We start from the raw sequence: 17392 nt of genomic DNA on the forward strand, positions 1-17392 counted from the left end.
TCTATCTCCCCCTATACCTGATCAGCTCACTCTGGTCTTCACCCACCCCTATTTCACCCATAAAAAAGGGGACTCCAGAAAACCAAATAACCCTATTAAAAATGGGGTACAGGGCTAAGCAAAGAATTCTCATCTAAGGAATACCGAATGGCTGAGAAGCACCTGAAGAAATGTTCAGTATCCTCAATCATCAGTGAAATGCAAATCAAAGCAACCCTGAGATCCTACCTCACACCAATCAGAATTTCTAAGATCAAAAATTCAGGTGACAGCAGATGTTGGCAAAGACGTGGAAAAAGAGGAACATTCCTCTATTGCTGGTGGGCTTGCAAGCTTGTATAACCACTCTGGAAATCACTCTGGCAGTTCCTCAGAAATTTGGACACAGTACTACCAGAGGATCCAGCAATACCACTCCTGGGCATATACCCAGAAGATGATCCAACTTGTAATAAGGACACATGCTCCACTGTGTTCATAGCAGCCTTATTTATAATAGCCAGAAGCTGGAAAGAACCCAGATGTCCCTCAACAGAGGAATGGATACAGAAAATGTGGTACATTTATACAGTAGAGTACTATTCAGCTATTAAAAACAATGTCTTCATGAAATTCTTAAGCAAATGGATAGAACTTGAAAATATCATCCTGAGTGAGGTAACCCAATCACATAAGAACACACATGATATGCACTCACTGATAAGTGGATATTAGTCCAGAAAGTCAGATTATCCAAGATACAATTTGCATAACACATGAATCTCAAGAAGAAGGAAGACCAAAGTGTGGATACTTTGATCCTTCTTAGAAGGGGGAACACAATACCCATGGAAGGATTTACAGAGACAAATTTCAGAGGTGAGACTGAAGGAAGGACAATCCAGAGACTGCCCTGCCTGGGAATCCATCCCATAAACAACCACCAAACCCAGACACTGTTGCAGATGCCAACAAGATTTTGCTGACAGGATATAGCTGTCTCCTGTGAGGCTATGCCAGTGCCTGGCAAATACAGAAGTGGATGCACACAGTCATCTATTGGATGGAGCACAGGGTCCCCAATGAAAGAGCTAGAGAAAGTCCCGAAGGAGCTGAAGGGGGTCTGCAACCCTATAGGAGGAGCAACAGTATGAATTATCCAGTACCTCCAGAGCTCCCTGGGAATAAACCACCAATCAAAGAAAACACATGGTGGGACTCATTTCTCTAGCTGCATATGTAACAGAGGATGGCCTAGTTGGCCATCAATGGGAGGAGAGGCCCTTGGTCTTGCGAAGATTCTATGCCCCAGTATAGGGGAATGCCAGGGCCAGGAAGTGGGAGTGGATGGGTTGGGGAGCAGGGGGAGTGGGGAGGCGATAGGGGATTTTTGGAGAGGAAACTAGGAAAAGGGATAACATTTGAAATGTAAATGAAGAAAATATCTAATTAAAAAGAAGTGGAGAAAAACATCAAATTAAAAAAAAAACTTAAATGGTGATTAAAGTAAAGGATGCATAACTTTATTTTATTTTATTTTATTTTATTTTTTACTTCATAATACCAAATATAGATGTTTTCTGGAGAAGCAAATGGATTTTCTCCAAAACAAAGAGTTACTGTAAGGAGCTGATATGACACATCAGGAAGGATTTCATGAGTAGGATGGACTGATAGCCATGAGAAGAATAAGAGGCATTTCCAGTCACTGTGGCAGAGTCACTATGGCACAGCAGGGTATGATTGTATGGTCTTTAGTTTGTTGGAACCAAACAGAGGGCTCGATGATGCTATGTCCACATTAAGTTTGTTGGAACCAACCACAGTGATTCTGTGCCCACATTTTTTCCTTTAAAAGGGTGATTTATTTTCGTTGTTGTGTTGGTGTTCTATGTGCATGTGCCTGCAGATAACTGTGGCGGCCAAAAATAAGGGCTCAGGACTCCCACGCTGGACTTACAGTTGGTTGAGCACCACTTGGTATGGGTGTTGGAAGGTGAACTCTGGTCTTCTGCAAGAGCAGGAAGTGCTTGCTCCTTCACTGTGGAGTCATTCCTGCGTATCTATTCTCCACTTTGAATGTGAACTAAGGACAATTTTTCTTTGTACAGGCTTGGCAAAGCTCCTCTGCCTCTCCTGCAACCATTTGTTGTCTCTTCTGCACTCAGGATTCTGTCCAAATTGTATGCCTTCACATTCCTGAATTTTACATCTTTGTGTCTGATTTCCTTTATTTTTCCCCTCTTTTTAGATCCTGTTCCCCACCACAGCCAGATTTTTTTTTCACATCATAAGTTTCCTTGTCTTAATTCATTGTAAATGTTCATATTGCAAAGAAGTTTTACTTCTTTCCCTTCATTCTGGCATCTGCAACATACTGTTTTAATGATTCAATATAATACTGAAGATTTAAAAACAGAAAAATACTGTATTATTTATTTTTGGTACGTACACACATATTTATAGCATTAGTGATTAGGAAAATACACAAAGACAAGAGCTTTAATCACTTCTCTTCTAATTTAATATGCTTAGTGTTATATGAGAGTACCAGAGAGATACATTTTACTTGGACAACAGCATCTACTGAGGCACTTCAGATATTCTATGTTGCTTCCTGAAAAACTGGTGCAGAATGGATATCCCTCAGGGGAACTTGTCAGAACTGTTTGATTCCCCAAAAAGGCACTCTCTTTTGCATCATTTTTTTCTCAGTTTCTCTAAATTTTTAAATTTTATTGAAAAGTTTCCCCCCTCCCCATTGTGTATTCAAGATGGCAGAGGTATGAGTACCACAGTATGCAAAGTCACTCCAGGAAACTGAGAGACCCATGGAGGCTTTGAGTGGAGATATAGCCCCGGAGGATGAGTCTACAGAGCGTGTAGTATCTATGGAACAACAGTAAAAGGCATGTCTTATGGGAAGATGTTTTCAAAACATTGCCTCAAACATTGGAAAAAAAGATGATGGAGCAGAGACCCCCAGAGAGGAGAAAAGCAAAAACTAGAGTTGTGGCAGGAGTGGCAGGTATGGGACACAGCTGTAGCACACAAAGAGGCATGTTATTGCCAAGTGGGCCCAGCCTGGCACATGAAGCAGTTGCTTGCCATGATTACCCTGCTTCTCAGAGGAGAGCACAGGGCTGCAGCACTGCCGCCATGATCATGCCAAAACCAGCAAGGCAGCCAGTGCTGAGTGCAGGAAAGTGAGCAGTGGGCTGGAGCTCACACAGATCCTGCCCTAGCTGACACTGGGCGACAACCACGTACCCTAGATGAGTCTCCACAATAGTGTAGCATTTACCTGAAACCTTGAATCAGGCCAATGACTCGTTGCAATAACTATTTGCATGTAAAGCATCTTGCAATGCCACTTTAATAAATGATTTTGCAATAGAGAGAAGCAGAACTTGAGAAGCAGCAGTAGCAACAGGTGTGAGAATGTGGCTGCACTGGACAAGGGTGGACAAAGGAGGGTGCTGCTGCCAAGTAGGGATGTCAGAGGGGTGTGCTCTTTGCAACAGCAAGATAGCCAAGGTGAAAAATGGTTTGTTTTCTAAATTATGCCTCCTTAAAAGATTTCCACGGTCTATGCTGCCACCGGAGGCCATATTGGTGTCTGTGGTCCATGCTGCAGCCAGGGCTGTGCTGGTTTCCATGGTCCGTGCTGCCACCAGGGACCATGTTGGCTGGTCTTTGTTGCTGTCTGGAGGCTGTATGTTCTCTGGTCCATGTCTGTGGTCTATGCTGCCACTGGAAACCATGTGGAAGTCCATGCTCTGTGCTGCCTCTGTCTGTCATGGACAAGGAAGCTTCTTTTGCAGTGGAGGTGATAACTGAAGACTTATAACTGAGAATGAGAGACATTGAAGGCTTCTGTGACAACCTCTCCTCCCCTCCCTCTTCTCTCCAAGAAACAGTCCAGTGGGAAGCTGTTGAAGAGAGTCCTTCAAAATTGTGACAAAGATGCTAAAGTGTGGCTCTTTACAATTGGTGGCTTCTGGTGGAGCTGGGGTGGGAGAAGTACTCAGTTATCTTTAAGGGGCTGATCATTGCCAGTTTGACCATGCTCCAGTGAGCATATGGAAACAGAAATTTCTGTTTTTATTTTTGGGGGTGGTGTGTGACAAGGTGGGAAGGTATACCCGGGAGGAAAGGGAAACCACTGTGATCAGGGTAAATTGTATGGAATTCTCAAATAATCAATAGGAATATTATGTTGGGGAAAAAAGAAAAAGAAATTAATTTTCATACAATATATTCTGATCACATGTTTCACCTCATCCAACTCCTGCCAGACTCTACCTATCCAACTGTGTGTTAGTCAGGGTTCTCTATAGTCACAGAACTTATGGATAGTCTCTATATAGTAAAGGAATTTGTTGATGACTTACAGTCTGCAGTCCAATTCCCAACAATAGTTCAGTAGTAGCTGTGAATGGAAGTCCAAGGATCTAGCAGTTACTCAGTCCCACACAGGAAGCAGGTGAAGGAGAGAGAGCGAGACTCCCTTCTTCCAATGTCCTTATATTGACTCCAGCAGAAGGTGTAGCCCAGATTAAAGGTGTGTTCCTCCACACCTTTAATCCCAGATGACCTTGAACTCAGAGATTTAATCTTCTGGAATCCATAGCCACTGTGCCTCAAGATCCAGATCAGAAACGTCTATCTCCCAGCCTCCAGATAAGGGTCACTGGTGAGCCTTCCAATTCTGGATTGTAGTTCATTCCAAATATAGTCAAGTTGACAACCAGGAATAGTGACTACAAACTCCATGTCTTTTCTTTCTCTTCCTCTTTAAAAAATAAACATGAAACGTGTACACACATGCACACATACACACACACACACACACACACACACACACACATTCATACACACATACAAAATCGTACCCCTTCCCCAATGTTGGGAACCAAAGTACAAAAGCAAAAGACCAAGAAGACAAAACAACAAACAGTTTGAGACACAGTCTATGAAAATACCATTGAATTAATTCTCTGTTGGCCATGTTGTAGACCTGGAACCTACACTGAAGTATGGTTAGCATACCTGTTTATATTCCATTGGAGAAAACTAACTTTTTCTTTTGCAAGTGGGTACCAATTTTACATAGCTTCTTGGTTAGAAATGAGAGACTGTGTCCCCTTCCCCAATCAGTACTGGGGCTCTGTGACTTGAACCCGTGTAGGCTGTGTGTGCAGCTATAGTCTCTGTGCCTCAGTCCTTTTGTGTCTGGAGGACACTGTTTCTTGGAGTCATCCTTATAACCTTTCTGCTTCTTCTTCCACAGAGTTTCCTGAGTCCTAATGGAAGGATTTGATGAAGACATCCCATTTAGGAGTGAGTACTCCAAAGTCTCTTTCTGCCCATTGTACAATTGTGGGTATCTATGTTGGTTCCTATATAGTTCAAGAAGTTTCTCCTATGATGAGCAAACATCTGATCTGTGAGTATAGTGGTATGTCAGGAATAACTTTATTGCAATGTTTCTTTAGTAGAAGAACTGTGGAGAGCCGTGCCGTGAGCAATCGCCATTATAAGATGGCGCTGGCTTCCACTGCGCCTAACTAGTAAATAAGCCTTATGCGCAAGTGCAAGAGTGAACTCACGCCTAGTCACTGCCCATCTCTCGGCGTAGTAATGGGGTGATGGGCGAGCAAAGAATCAGGAGCTGCCACGCCACATCAGGTGCTGAAACGTCAAGCTGCGGGCTATATAAGCAGCGCCATTTTCCCGGTTCGGGGTCTTCCCTCCTGATAAGTAAGCAATAAAAGCTTTGCCGCAGAAGATTCCAGTTGTCCTGGGTGTGTTCTTGCTGGCGGGGACAAAAGCTCGGGCAATACAGAACAATAGTATTTTGTTTTCTCATAGGCCCATGGCCTATTTAGTATCAGATTCTTTGATGAATTCCTCTATAGACTGGGCTTTACACTCAATCAGATAGTGGTTGGTTACTTCCACATTTGTGTGGTTACTGTACCAGTATATCTCATGGGCAGGTCACCATTTTAGTAATAGTGTTTTTAACTAGATGGTAATTGACTTTTTCCTTTGGTAGCATGTAGGGTACCTTCCAGTACCATGAACTCTAGTCATTAGGGGACCAAGGTTCTAGTTAGGCACCAGTTTGACTTCTCTGTGTTGTTTTTAGCAACAGGGCCTTGCTACCAGTTTGTGGTGAGTGAGCCATAGCCTGAGATATCTGTGGTTTTCATGGGTCCCCACTGGTGAATGACTCAAGTAGATGTAACACATTCCTTGCACTGGAGGTCTTACTTGGTGGTGTAACATGTATACTTGGGGCTTTGTGTCCACCATTATTTAGTGACTGCATTTAGATTCCTTTCATATATATATGTATATATGCATATATGTATATATGCATATATGCATATATATATGTATGTATGCCTATATATATGTATATATGTGTATATATATATGTATATATATATATATGGAAGCTCTAACAGAAGCTGGTTTCCCTCAAATGCCCCAATGTTAGCTCTCCCTCCTCCCTTTCCTTCTCTTCTCTGTCCTGTTCCTCTTCCCATTTAATCCTCCCATTCCAGTCCCTTCTATTTCTCTCTATAATAATATATTGTATATCCCCATTCTAGGAAGATCATTTCCTTCCCACTAGTCTGTTACTACTCATCTATCCTCTGTGATTATACAGATTATAGCATGTATATCCAAGACTTCAAAGCATCCACATATAAGAGATACCTTTTTTTTTTTTTCTTTTGCTATCCCCACATGTTTGCCTTTTTGGCTTTGTGTTACCTCACTCAGGATAATTTTTTTCTTGTAACATCTGTTAACCTATGAATTTTTAATTTCAGTTTTTAAAACAGATGAATAATATTCCATTGTATGAATTGCCATATTTTATTATCCATTCATCAGTTGATGAACATCTAGGTTGTTTCCAATTTCTGGGTATTACAAATAGAGCAGAATGAACATTGTTGAATACAATCTCTGCAATAAGATGTAAAGTCCAGACACTCTGAACCTGTAGAAGAAAAAGTAGCTGATAGGCTTGAATTCATTGGCACAGGAAAACACTTTTTTAATAGTACACTTCTGTCTTATGGTTTTTATTGCTTTGAAGAGACACTACAATCATGGCCGGTCTTATAAAGGAAAACATGTAATAGGGGCCGGCTTACAGTCAGAGGTTTAGTCCTTCCTGCCTGGCATCATGGCAGGAAGCATGGTAGCACATAGGCAGACTCGGTGCTGGAGATGTAGTTGGGAGTTCTACATCTGGATCTTCACACAGCAGGAAGAGAAAGAGAGGAGAGAGAGAGAGAGAGAGAGAGAGAGAGAGAGAGAGAGAGAGAGAGAGAGAGAGAGAGAGAGAGAGAGTCTTAATCATTTGAAATCCCAAAGCCCATCCCCAGTGATATAGTTTCCCTAACTGACCATGCCTACTCCAACAAGACCCCTTAAGAGCCTATCGGGGTCATTTCTGTTCAATTACCAGAACTGATCGCACAGGCACCAGGACCAACAATTCAGAAAAACGACCTCATGCAGCTGAAAAGCTTGTATGGTTAAGGACACCATCATTTGGGCAAAGCATCAGGCTACAAATGGAAAAAGATCTTTACTAATTGCACATCTGATGCAGGTTTAGTAACTAAACTATGTAAAGAACTAAAAATACTGGCTATCAAGAAAAGATACAACCCAGTTAAAAACCAGGTGAAAACTAAGTAGGGGGTTCTCAAACATAAATGAGAGAAACACTTGAGATGTTCCACTTCCTTATTCATCAGGGAAGTGAAAATTAAAACCACTTTGACATTTCATTTTTATGCTAGTTAGAATGGCCAGGATCAATGAAGGAAGTGACAGATCATGCTGGCAAGGATCTAGGGAGAGAGAAAACTTACTCTTTGCTGCTGGGGGTACAAATTTGTACAGCTACTATGGAAATCAGTGTGGTAGTTCCTCAGGAAACTGGGAATAGTTCCTCTTCAAGATCCAGCTATGTCATTCTTGAGCATATACCAGAAGAACTCTAAATCCTCTACCTCAGTGGTTTCCAACCTTCCTGATAGGAAACCTTCTAATACAGTTCCTCATGTTGTGGTAACCCCCAACTTTCATTGCTACTTATAACTGTAATTTTGCTACTGTTATTAATTGTAATGTATCTGTGCTTTCTGATAGTATTAGGTGACAGCTGCGAAAGGGTCTTTCAGCTCCAAAGGAGTTGGGACCCACAGGTTGAGAACTGCTGTTTTATCCAGGAGATTCAAATATACAATTGTGACAGTTAATGTTGGTAGTTGTGTTATTGAGTTTTTGTCAACTTAACACAAATTAGGATCATCTGGGAAGAAGAAACCTCAATTGAAAAAGTAACTCCATCAGATTGACCTACAAGTAAAAAAAAATATATGTGTGTGTGTGTGTGTGTGTGTGTGTGTGTATGGGGAGTGTTCTTTGACTACTGATGGGTGAGGGCTCAGCCTATTGTAAGTGCTACTCCTTCACAGGTTATATAAAAGGGCAAGCTGAGCAAGCCAGGGGAGCATGAAGGAAGTAGCATTTCTTCATGATTTCTGCTTTACTTCCTCCCTCTAGGCTACAGCATTGAGCTCCCACCCTGACTTCCCTTCACGATAGATTGTAACACACCCCCCCCCACACACACACCCACACACACATCCAAGTTGCTTTTGACCATGACATTTATTAGTGAAATAGGAATCAAACTAGAACAGTAGATAACATGACAGAATCTATAATTCTTGTAGAGAGAAGTCTTCAGGTATGCTTATGAGGGATTTTCTAGATTAGATCAACACATGTGGACAGAGCCCCAATCAATGGGGGTGGCACCATTTTTTTAGGCTGGGGTCTTAGACTGAATAAAAGGGAGAAAGCAAATTAGGCACAGTCAATGCTCTTTCCTTTTTGGCTAGTGAGTCAACATAACTAGCTACCACAAGCTTCTGCTACAATAACTTCCTTGTCATGACACAGAGTCTGCCTACAGTGTGGGCCAAAATAAACCTCCCTTAAGTTATATTTGTTGGATATCCTGTCATAATAATTAGACAAATATCCAAGACATCAATAAAGTAAGAAAAGTGCAGTAGTAGAGCATAATAGAGAAATCTGTGGCTTTTCTTCTAGAACGTAGTCAACTTTCAGAATTTTATGGCTGCCCCTTGTTTAATAACCTATTAGACTAGAGAACTAAGGACTTGTCTTGGTGGCTTTACAGTCAGTGTTTTGTAGTATTAATTGCAATTTAACATGGTGCCAAAGAATAGAATCGATCTGTGTTTGAGACTATTTTTAACATGTGTCCTGAATACTCTGTATTATTCTCCAATAAATATTATTTTTATATTGTTATTGTTACATTCCTGTACATAAGTGAATAATGTATCTCCAAAGTCATTATTTGAGAGACTCGTTGGAGAGGCCAGACATGTAAAACCAGTTCAGTCTCAACAATGACATTCAAAAACCATACTGGACTTCTCCTTACTTTCATTTCTATGCAAATGTAGAGAAGAGACTAAAGCTACAGAGTTAAGGAAGTGGTAGAAATCCAGCGTTCTCTGGGTGCCCATGTGAATCACTTCTGATTCATATATTACTTTCATAGTCTTAATAGTGAAGGATATTTGGAGATAAAAAAGATTAGAGTAATTTTGAGCTCATTAAATTATAGGTTGACATCTTTTGTGAGGATTTATTTTCCTGGTACAACATGTTTTCGGGCTTTTATTTTGTGTTATTTTTGGCTTAGATTTTAAATCCTCCAATCATGAAAAATCAAATGTAGGTTTTTGGACCTGCTGCTCTATAATTAGGGATCATAATGAGAATGTCTTTTAGTATTCTCTGGTGTATCTGTAGTGGAGAGTAAAGGATAGAGTGCTGCCACCAACTAGAGAGCATTCATGGGACAGACCTAGTTCCCCTACACATATGTAACAGCTGTATAGCCTGGTGTGCTTGTGAGATCCCTAACAGCAGGAGCAGGGGCTCTCTCGGACTCTTGCTGCCTATCTTTGGATCCCTTTCTCCTAACTGGATTACTTTGTATCTCCTCAACAGAAGAATATGTGCCCATTCCTGCAACAATGTGATATGCCAAGGATGGTTGATATCCATGGGAGGTCTCCCCTTCACTGAGGAGAAAGGGAGGTGGGCATAGGGGGAGGAGAGTTGAGAGGGAGGGACTGGGTGGAGAGGAGGGAAGGGACACTCTGATTGGTATGTAAAGTAAATAAATATATTAATAAAAAACTGAAAAAATAAGGATAAATTTCAGGTCATGGTTCACAGGATTAAGGTATTGAATGGCTATGGAAAAGCTCTTTTTTTTTTTAAATTTGAGAATGTGATTTTGTGAAAACTGAGAAGATGCTGAAGATATAAATAGGTTGCCCCAAGTCTGTAGAAATTTGAGGAGAACCAGAATCCTGGTGCTTCTAAAAAGAAGATGCACACGTGTTCATATTTCACTGGTAGTTTGTGAGGCTCAGGGAAGGGATGGACCAGAGGACCTCACAGATCTCTCACTAATCATCCTTGCTGACCCACTCAGGCCAAGTGTTAAATCTTGTTTCTCAGTTCCAGTCCTATAAGGACATGCAGCCTTTTTTCAGGCTCCAAAACCACTAAGAGTGATTTCAGCCACTGAAGAGAATGTACCAGAGGCATAAGGAATACAGAAAATTTGAGCACCATGTTGCTTGCTTTTCATAGCACAGAGCCATGTCTGCTCAAAGGAGTACTGGGAAGAGGCCATTTGAGAAGGTTTGTCTTAGTCTGGTCAGCTGCTGCACGTTTTGTCTGCCTTTGGGCATTTCTCTGCAGTCTTTTAGAAGATGGTTCTCATGGTTGATGAATTGGTTCTTTCCAGTCTTGAACTCAACAGCTTTTCTGGGGAAGAGAGCAGCACAAGAGGGAAGCTTCCTGTGAGCTCTTGACATAAAACACAAAATCCTATGGCAGGCATTCAGAGAGGGTATGCTTGCTAGCTTTCAAATATTTAAGAAGCAAGCAAGAAAGAAAACAATCAAACAGCATGATCCTGTGAAATATAACCAAGTCTCTGGCAAGTCATGCTTTCCCATGCTACTGTTTCCTAATCAAGAGGGTTCTCAGTGCCCATGAACCATTAAAGTAGTTGTGTTGAGGGTTGCACTTTCCCATTTATTTTCCCAAGTTTTTATTTAAGGAAATTTCATTTTGAACTAACAGTGCATATGCTCAATAGGATATTTACAATTTAGTTCATATGAATGTTCAATGATCTCTTGGAATTTGTGGTGATTGGTTCTGCTAAAATCCACACTTAGTCAGGCCTCACATAAAATGATGTGGCAGTTGCACTAACCTGTTCACATCCTGCTCTGTTATAGCACCTTTAGATTACTTAGAGTGCTGAATACAGTATAAATAGTTGGGGTATTGTATAGTTTAGAGGATAAAGAGGATACATGCTCAGAACAAACAGAAGTTTCTTTTTTTCTTCAGGCACTTTCATAAGTGATTGGTTGTGTACAGATTTTGAGCTTTGCAGTTATACATGCCATCTTCTGAACATGACTAAGAAGATGCCCAGGATGAAGTTGGGGAAGCAGAAAGATCAGTGAGAGCAACCTGAACTTGGAAATGCTGTCTGAATTTTTATTCTTTAATTATACATCTAGAGCTGCCTGGGTGCTTGCAAAATGCCTGTTCCTGGATCCCAGCCTATGCTGACACTATTACAGTCTCTGGAAGCAGAAAAAGAACAGGTGTTTGTAGCCAGAATCGGATGATCCTTTGACTCACAACACTGGGAACATTTGATGTGAGATGTATTATTAATTTGAAACTAAAATTTTTTCATCTCAAATTAATTGTTACAGAATAAAAGATAGGCAATACTTTGTAACCTTGTTATTTTTTAGGGATTACCTAGTAAATGAATCATAGAGAAAAATATGATAAAAGTAGTTAGTTTAGGTGGAGAATATTTGTCCTGCAAAATACAGTACTACAAAAGTAGAACATTTTTGAAAAACATATCTGATGATAGCCATGTCTATGATATAAAAAGAACTTATAGTTTAATATAAATGCTGAACATCTGGTAGCAAAATCAAGTTTTGAAAAATTTGTAGTCATTTTTATTAAATAAATTGTATGAACAACAAATAAGGATATGAAAAGATGTTCAAAATTTGTTATTAAGGAAGAATAAAATTATGAGTGGAATTTCAACCAAGGTGGGGCATGTGGCCATTTTTTATATTTTAAATTAATTTATTGTACATATATGTATGTGAAAGCCACAGCATGTGGATGACGCTTAGAAGATAATGTGATAGTTTGAACATTTGTGTCCCAGGATTTAAACTCAAATTGTTAGGCTTTATGGCAAGTATTTACTGAGCCATTTTGTTGGCTCTATTTATTTTTAATAGATATCTCAAGTAGACATCATATGCTAGCAAATAAGAACCTCACTACCAAAAATGCTTTACTTAATTTTTATTTATTGGCCAATGAGATCACATAGACTACAAAGTATTACAGTCTATTGGCATTATTCTTGGTTAGCTTCTAGAACTCAACAGTAAGACTATTTGTGAAGAAATCTTATATGTGAGTCAAAGAATAGGAAGAAATCAAGCTCTCCTGAATACGTCGTGCTTACTAAGCAGCTTTCCTAGTGCTGGGAGATGCTGTGTGTGCTTGCTACCAGAGAAAACAAGTAACCGTTGATCTTACCATGCTGTTTACCTTGCAAGTTATGACAAGCACTGCCTGACAACATACCAACTAGTACAACAGTGGCATGAATGTTCATGGAGTATGAATGGGACATTCATATCATAACCCTTTCCTTTGGTTCTAGGATCTTGTCAGAAGAGGAAGCAGAAAGGTTGTAAGAGCCACAGGTGGAATATAACTTAAAGGAAATAGTGTTTTCTGGGCACAGCAGTGCAGTTGCATGTAAGAACTTACAGAAATTGTGACAGAATGTTCAAGACCTTTGGAAGCTCATGGTAGGCAGAATTCCATCATGGAAGGGGAGGTGAATGGACAGAATCCCATCAGTAGCTAAGGAGCTATTGGCAAATGATAGCTGCTGGGAAAGGGAGCATCAGTTTTCTTTAGTGGTGTGACCCTAGGTAAGTTAGCCACACTCTAGAGCAGGGGCCACCCCCAAGAGTAGATAGGCCATGCATGAACTCCATAGTTAAAAAAAATAAAACTCTTAAATTAAATGGGTAGTGTGATAAGAGACTTGGAATGATGAGTCTAGAAGGAGTTGGCATAAGAGTAAATGTGATAAAAATACACTGTATTATAGTCTCAAAGAATTAATGCAAATATTATTAAAACAATAACAACAATAGCCCAAAAGCCTCAGAATTCCAAATGTTCCTCAACTAAGAATGCATAAGTTGTACATCTATGCATAGAGTTCTACTTAGTAATAAGAAATAATGTGCTATTATGTGAGTGAAAGACCCCATTATCAAAATATTATATAACATGATTCTATTTATTTAATATTTTAGAAAACACGGTGGCAGAAAATGGATTGACTACAAAAGAGAAATAAAATATTAATTTTCATTCTTAGTTGTGAACTCATAAAATGGAGTACTTCAAACTGGTAAATTTTATTGAACGTAAATTATATTTTGATACTGTGGACTGAAAATACTTAGGGGAGAAATTAAAACTTAGATAAAAAAATAAGGAACACTCTTCAGGATTGTTAAGGACTTTGTGCAGTGTAATTTTATTTCAAATTGACACAGGTAGAGTTATCAGAGTGGAAAGAGCCTCGACTGAGAAAACACCTCCATAAGGTCAGGCTGAAGGCAAGTATGTAAGGCATTTTATTATCAGGGGTTGATGTGGGAGAGCCTAGCCCACTGTGGGAAGGGCCACCCCTGGGACCTTGGTCCTGGGTTCTATAAGAAAGCAGGCTGAGCAAGCCATGAGGAGCAAACCAATAAGCAGCATCCCTCCATGGCTTCTGCATCAGCTCTTGCCTCCAGGTTCCTAGCCTGCTTGAGTTCCTGCCCTCACTGCTTTTGATGATGAACTATTATATGAAATTGTGAGTGAAATTAATCCTTTCCTACTCAAGTTAGTTTTGGCCATGGTGTTTCATCAGAGCAATAGTAACCCTAATTAAGATATAGTTTTTCAATAAAACTCCAGTTGCTCAGAAAATAATCCTGGCCACTGACAAAGTGGATTTCACAAAGTTAAAAAGCACCACAAAGCAAAAGGAACAGTTAATCAAATAAAGAAATCGTCTAAATTGCACGTATATCTCAAAAGTGTGTGTGTGTGTGTACTGGCTAGTTTTGTATCAACTTGACACAGCTGGAGTTATCACAGAGAAAGGAGCTTCAGTTGAGGAAATGCCTCCATGAGATCCAACTGTAAGGCATTTTCTCAATTAGTGATCAAGGGGGAAAGGCCCCTTGTGGGTGGGACCATCTCTGGGCTGGTAGTCTTGGTTCTATAGGAGAGCAAGCTGAGCAAGCCAGAGGAGCTGGGCAGTGCTGGTGGCGAATGCCTTTAATCCCAGCATGTGGGAGGCAAAGGCAGGCAGATTCCCGAGTTTGGGGCCAGCCTGGTCTACAGAGTGAGTTCCAGGACAGCCAGGGCTATACAGAGAAACCCTGTCTCAAAACAAACCAAACCAACCAACCAAACAAACAAAAAGCCAGAATGTTGGAGAGATGGCTCAGCGGTTAAGAGCATTGACTGCTCTTCTGAAGGTCATGAGTTCAAATCCTTTCAGTCATGGCTTCCAAAGCTCCGAGAAGTGGTTTTCACATTGCTTGGTGAGCACCTACCTAGATACCATGAACTGGCAGGAACCACTTGCCCCGTACCCCCCATTATTGTCACCCTTAGGGCAGCTCTCAAGCCAAGAGGAGGTGAGCTGGTCCCATAACTGTCTTCCATGGGAAAGCCAAAAACAAGCAAGTAAGGAACATCCCTCCATGGCCTCTGCATCAGCTCCTGCTTCCTGATCTGCTTGAGTTCCAGTCCTGACTTCCTTGGTGATGAACAGCAGTATGGAAGTGTAAGCCTAATAAACCCTTCCCTCCTCAACTTGCTTCTTGGTCATGATGTTTGTGCAGGGATAGAAACCCTAACTAAGACAATATATATTTTTTCATATATATGTATTCATATATATATGATGGAGAATTAATATCTAGAAGACAAAAAAGAACACTAAAATTTGAAGAACAGGAACTCAAACAATCCCATCAGTGAATGGGACAATGAGATGAAATGAACAATGGAACAAATTACATTTATCTTTCTCTCTCATCTCAGTGTGGGAGTAAATAAGCAAACAAAGAACATCAAATGCTGGCAAATATGTGGAGTAACCGACCACTGTGGTGGGAAACAAAGAGTTTAGCTACTGTGGCAATCAATATAGAAGCCCCTGGGCACAACTAAAAATCAGTCTACCATATGCTCTAGCTATATCATCCCTAGGTATTTACCCCAAGGACTCTCCAAGTCAACATATCACAAAAATACATTCACAACAAAGTTTATTGAAGCACTATTTACAATAGCTATGCTGTGCAATGGATCTACATGTCTAAAAACAGAGAAATGGGTGAAGAAAATGAATATATATGTACAATGTTTTTTTTTCAATCATAAAAAAGAATGAAGTTTTGTCATTTGCAGGAAATTGAATGCAATTGAAGATTAAAAAGAAAAATAAGCCAGTCTCAGAAAGAAGAATAGTATTTTCTCTTACTTGTATTTCTAAGATTTTATACCACCAAGATTTTATACTGTTACACAGAAACTCAGGTAGCATGCACAGGGCCTGCACAGGTCTGCACCAGGTCCTCTGGGCATGTATTATGGCTTCCAGTTTAGTGTTTTTATGGGATTTATGAATGTTTTAATGAGTGTGTCTCTGATTCTTGTGCCTATTCTTGAGTTTTTTCTTCTTTATGCTTATTTGTCTTGTCCATCTCCAATGTGTTGGCTTTTGTTTTATCCCCACCTTATTTTATTATTAAAAGATTTTGTAGTGTTACATAAAATCATGTATGTATACATGGCATGAAAATAGAAGCAAGACAGTATAAGGGAACAAAGTGGACTAATGGAAGGTAGAAGGATAAGAATGGAATGGGTAGGGTCTTGGGGGAGGTATGTTTATGTACAATATACCTTGTTGAAAATGTCCTCATGTACATAGTGTAGTGACACAAACAATGTATGCATTGTGACACAAACAGTGAAAATTGAAAGAAAGTTCAAGGAGAAGTCCAGCCTATAAATATAAATTTGGGACTCATGAGTATATGCATTGTATTCAAAGCTATGGTTTGGGATAAAGTTGTTAAGTAAATAATCAATTTATGTAACTATGGATAATAAGCCAGAAAAACAAGTCTGACAGCATCTCAGTGTTTAGAACACAGAAGTGAGAAGGAAATAACTGACAAAATTAAGCTGTTGTGGTAAAATCTCCAGCCCAAATAAGTCTGTGCAAAGAAAACACAACTCAGTTAATATGAATACAAGCTGGAGGCCTAGATTGGTCAGATCCACCACTACACTACTTTATTTCCCAGCTATGAGATCACTTATAACTTGTGGTTTCTCCAGGCCATGTGTTTCTGCTCCATTTTCTTTCCACCTCCTCTTCTCTTCTCTCCCTTTCCTCCTGCTCCCTAAAACTTTTCAGCTCCATCTTCCCTTTCACTGCCTTATCACTGGCTCTAATCTTTATTTTACAACTTAAAATCGGGAAAAGATTCTCATGAAGTCACCTTAGTACACAATTAACTCCTTATCCCAGGCAGCCCATCTTGGGGAAGCAGAATTGGCATCAAAATACAAACAGCACCAGGGCAATCCACAACATTAAGCAATATAGAGAACTGGTTCCCTGTGATGTCCTGGAGCCCAGTGATACATGTGCTTCAAAGACAAGTGAGCCCTTCAGCTGTTGCTGCTGCTGCACCAGAGTGAGTACTCAATGCCCACTGAATGCTGCAACCATGTTTGAGAGGAAATATTTCCTCTTGATAAAATCATTTGGCTCTGGCCACTGAGAATTGAGAGAATGGGTGCAGACTTGGAGTTTCTGTCTACAGAGAATGGGACACTAGGAGTTTTGTTATAAAAGATGGAGTACAGGTATGCAGGTCAGAGGGATAAGAAAGTGGGAGAGAAAGGTAGTAGCAAAAACAAAGCAATGACATTGGTTTTATGCTCCCAAGAAAAGGATTCATAAGAGGAAGAAACGTTAATGGCAACAAAGGAGGTTATTTTTAGGAGTGACATCCTTCAGCAGGAAAATGTTAATGGCTCCCAGTGAGCACACTGAAGCATTGACTTTAAATAAATAAAC

The 17392-nt window shown here is 40.2% G+C and overlaps 1 long non-coding RNA gene across 1 annotated transcript in view; it reads left to right on the forward strand.

Moving 5' to 3' along the window:
- A530072M11Rik (RIKEN cDNA gene A530072M11) overlaps positions 1-17392 on the forward strand; it is a 102116-nt gene that overhangs the window by 41479 nt on the left and 43245 nt on the right. Inside the window, exon 3 of the long non-coding RNA NR_045765.2 lies at positions 5273-5322. This is a non-coding gene — a long non-coding RNA (RIKEN cDNA gene A530072M11). The remainder of the gene's footprint in view (positions 1-5272; positions 5323-17392) is intronic.

The sequence above is a fragment of the Mus musculus genome, chromosome 4 (assembly GCF_000001635.26).
Source record: "Mus musculus strain C57BL/6J chromosome 4, GRCm38.p6 C57BL/6J".
Lineage (NCBI taxonomy): Eukaryota > Metazoa > Chordata > Mammalia > Rodentia > Muridae > Mus > Mus musculus.